A 4,402-nucleotide genomic window follows, 5' to 3' on the forward strand; every position below is an offset into this window, starting at 1 on the left:
ATGGTGGAAAAATACACCGAAACGTATTTTAATTGATAAATAAAGACAATAAATGACTGAAACCCACGAATTAATTTTGATTTGGAATTAAATGTTATTGAAACTTGTGCAAAGTGATCAGGTTGTAAACTAGCAAACGTGTGTGAAGGAAAGTGCTGTAGAGTCTAAACCTGATCAGCTAGAAGTGTGAATTTTTTTCTTATTCATTTCTAGAAAGCGTCTTAATGATGCGCGAAATTTCGTTTCGTGGGATTTGGCAGGAAATTTTTGAGAATTTTTCAAAATCCACTTTACAGAGAAATCGACGTTACTCAATGCAAACGTGCAAATAAGAACAAAAGTACAAATAATAACATCTGGAGGAGTCGCTTACGCGCGCGTTTCAACCCAAGAAATGTAAAAATACAATTAAAGAGAAACATTGGTGATAGAATAATCAAACAAGATCACATTATAAAGGTATTTGAAAAAACCCGAGCAAAAAAGGCAAAACCAATTTGAAAACGGAACATGTGCCAACAAGCAATTACGAGCAGAAAAGTGTTCTTAAGTTTTATAATCAGGCAACTAAACGGGCAATTAATTCGGGGCCACAACAACCTTCGGAACCTGTCACTCGTTAAGTCAAATAGATTCACGGAATATTATCTATAATCTGTTATTAAATCATTTCTGTGCCTTTCATGGCTGCCATTTAGGCATTACAAATCTGCGATCCTGCAGCCAGATAGCGCCAGGCCACGAGAAACCGGTGTGTTGCCCAAATTATCTCGAGAACCCCCCGTTGTTCTTTTACGTGGAATAAGGGTCCAAACTGTACCTTTTCCGAGGGCTTAACATGTTTATTATTTGTTTATTTCCATTGTAGCTGTAATTAACCTTGCCTGCTTGCCTACTGACCGAAGATTGATATCTTTTTTATATTCCAACCACTTTAAATCGTTTATACTCGCTTTGGGCGCGGTAAAATGTATGTAAATTCATAACTATCTTCATAAAACCACATTTACAAAGCCAAATTAATGGAAACAGAATTTCCATCGGGAACTGTCACAAAAGCAAAACAGTTTATTTTCTACAGAATTTTTTATAAGGATTATAAGTGATGTGAACCTTGTAACCAGTGGGAATCAGTTTATTTCCAGCTTCATTCTTCCTCTTTAAAAAAAGCGATTTTCTACCAAAAAAACAGTTTTGTGTGTTCCAATTCCACATGGTATATGGCGTGCACCATAAGAACTTTTCCAACAGGTGCAGAACTCGTAGATCAGACATTTTTTTTGTATCAAAAGTAGAGCTTTGAAATAAACATTTTTAAAAATTTATCGCAAGTGACTGAAACCCGTTTTCTTCATAGTTTGAAGTCTAAATTAATTTTTTTCTGCGTGGATCATATTTTGTTGCTCTTGAGGAAAATAAGAGAGCATTTCCACTCGCTATGCATGATTTTAGAGCCTCACAAGGCGTTTTCATGTTGTTTTTCGGTATTTTCCCGTCGTAATCGCGAATCTTTCTCGAATCAACAACGATTTTTGTATGGAAATAAATCAGACAAACTCAATCAGCACTTTTAACTAATAAGCAAAAAACTGAAAACGAGAAAATAAATGTGAGTCAAAGATATTGAACAAGAGTTTCTAAATTTATCAAGTTAATATCTAGTACCAACTTCGAGTGTCGAAAATCGAAGCAGCATAAAAGGTGGCAACAAAACAAAGGAAAACGTTTGATAAAGCGAAAATAACACAGTTTCCTTTGGAGAAGATGTGAAATACTAAAAACCAACTTTTGAGAAAAAATTACATTGGATAAATTTGTGTATTTCCCTACTGATTTTTTCTTCATTACCAATCAATGCACACTTTATGTGCTCAAAAACGCCCATATAATTATGTATAATATTATGAGAGTGACATGTTAAAACTGGCCCCCAACCTTTAATCAATCTATCAACTTGATATAAACACATACATAAATAATACTGGTTACTTATTTATAATGACGCTGATGCTGATTAAGTTTGACTGACTGTTACGACTCAATTTTCATATACTTAATGCCATTTCCTATATTAAATTCAACATGGAAAGGCTATAATTAATATCTACTTACAAGATTTTTTGAACTGTTATTTTGCAACTTCACCTAATTTCTTAAATAATTTTCATTAGTGTGATGTCCTTAGTTGTGCTTCTCGAAACTAAAATTCAACTGTTTAAGCAAATATGAATGAATTTACAACGAAACAAAATTAATGAATCTTAGAAACTTTTGGAGAAGGCAAATATAGTTTCCCGTTTTAAAGTTTCTGTGAGTTGCTGGCAACGGGTTGTTTTCATCGCGATTTTAAGGCTCCATGAGCTGATCAATTTCCCTTAAAACTGTTGGCAGTTAGAGCAGACTTTACGTCTAGACAGCTACAGTTAAAGCATTAAAAGAGATTCGTACTTGTTGCAGTTTTACACATTTTTGAGTTTAGCTTCAGTTCTGTTCCTATTTTTATTCCTTTCCTTCCTTTCACATCTAATTCATTCAGCTGCCCTTTTATTTTGCTTACAACATGAAGGTAATGTTATCAAACCGTTGAAATATTCCAGGAATTCTTCGAAAAACCATACGCGACCCTGTAATATCCGTGTATTTTTTAAGTGGTACTAAAGAACCAATTACACATTATAAAAGTTCACAAAATACTTAAACAAGCAATCACAAATTTAAGAATGTAGAAAAACCGTTATAGTTGATTAAAAAAATTAAAATAAAACCGCAATATTACTTTATTACAAGTAGTAACCGACCGGGTTCCAAGCAATATGACTCAGAGTATTACTTGTAGCAATAAAAAGGCAAAAATCGACCAAACCACACAGTTTCTCACGGTTCAAATTCATGGTGAAAAAGCCGTAAAAAAAATAAGGCAGAACGATAAATTTCCGTGGCAATTAAACACCTCCTATACATGTCCAGATTGATGTAATTATCATTTTATTTCACACTAATAAAGTGAAAAATAAATTAAAATGTATATGGTGCCTTAAATGTTATTAGAACATGTACGACATCAGAATAATTACGGGAATTTGTGTTAGTTTGCTTGTTGATGAGCAATCTGGTTGATGAATTGATTAAGCCATCAACTACTTGCAGATCTGGGACTTTTTGCTCAAAAAGGGGATGGTTGAAGTCGAACCTTTTTTCATATAAATTGGTCGTTTGACAATTTTATGTTTTATATATAGATACCTAACTGCTTATTAAAATTGCATTAATTATTAGGTATACAATTTAATCACATTTCAGAATTAAGGACAGGAAATAAGTTTTAATAATTAGAGTAAAATTTCAAAGCTTCGCCAGCCAACAGCAACTTTTTTTAGTGCAACTTCAGTGCTTAAATGCCTAAAAAAACTGATACTTTTCTTAGCCTTCATATCGGGAGTTATGGGATTGATTCCTTTTTATATTGCGGTTATTGGATGAACTGGATTACAAATTTTCCAAAATTCGTTAGGAAATCTGAACGGGTTAAATACTGAGAAATGTAGAGGCGTTATTTTTACCTTCTTTATACCAATTCATTCACGTGCTGTCGATTCTAAACCTGATGAGCCACAAGTTGGAAACTTTTTTCACGTGTACTTCTGGAAAGTTTCCTAATGATGAGAAAATTTCGTTTCGTGAGATTTGGCAGAAAGATTTTCAGAAATTTTCAAAATTTACTGCACAGAGAAATCCAAGTTGCTGGTCAGCTGGGAAGGAAGGTGCTGTAGATTCTAAACCTGATGAGCTAGACGTTTGGAACTTTTTGGGTAGATTGTATTGAAAAGTGTCTTCATAGTGTGCGAATGTGGTTTCGCTGCATTGGCCTGGAAATTTTTGATAATTTTTCAAACTCGACTGCAAAGCGAAACTCAAGTTGCTTCTGAGCTCTGAAGGAAAGTGCTGTGGATTCTAAACCTGATAAGCTACACATTTGAAACTTTTTTTGTAGATTTTTCTGAACAGGGTCTTTACAATGTGCTTTTGCTTCGCTGGCTTTGGCACGAAATTTTTGAGAATTTTTTAAGTTGCTTATGAGCTTTTAGGTTCTTTATGTCGGCTTTACAACTTTTTTTTACTTCGCTCTTCTACTTTTGGAGCTACAGATTTTTTGGTTGGGGTGAAACAGTTATAAACTTGTATCTGAAAAACTTAACGATAAGAATAAATCGTAGACAAAGACATTTATTATTAAATTAAGAGTAAGTAGGTATATATTGAAAATTTACAACTGTATTTATTGTTATAAAATTTATTTTCATTTTAAATGGGCAGAGACTTATGGCGAATTTTGCAATTAATAGTAAATTTCATTCCGATTTAGAGCCTCATGAGAAAAAAGTGTTTGTGATGGAAATGCAAA

The sequence above is a fragment of the Dendroctonus ponderosae genome, unplaced genomic scaffold, assembly GCF_020466585.1.
Source record: "Dendroctonus ponderosae isolate FM_Combo_2020 unplaced genomic scaffold, Dpon_F_20191213v2 Dpon_F_20191213_5, whole genome shotgun sequence".
Taxonomy (NCBI): Eukaryota; Metazoa; Arthropoda; class Insecta; order Coleoptera; family Curculionidae; genus Dendroctonus; species Dendroctonus ponderosae.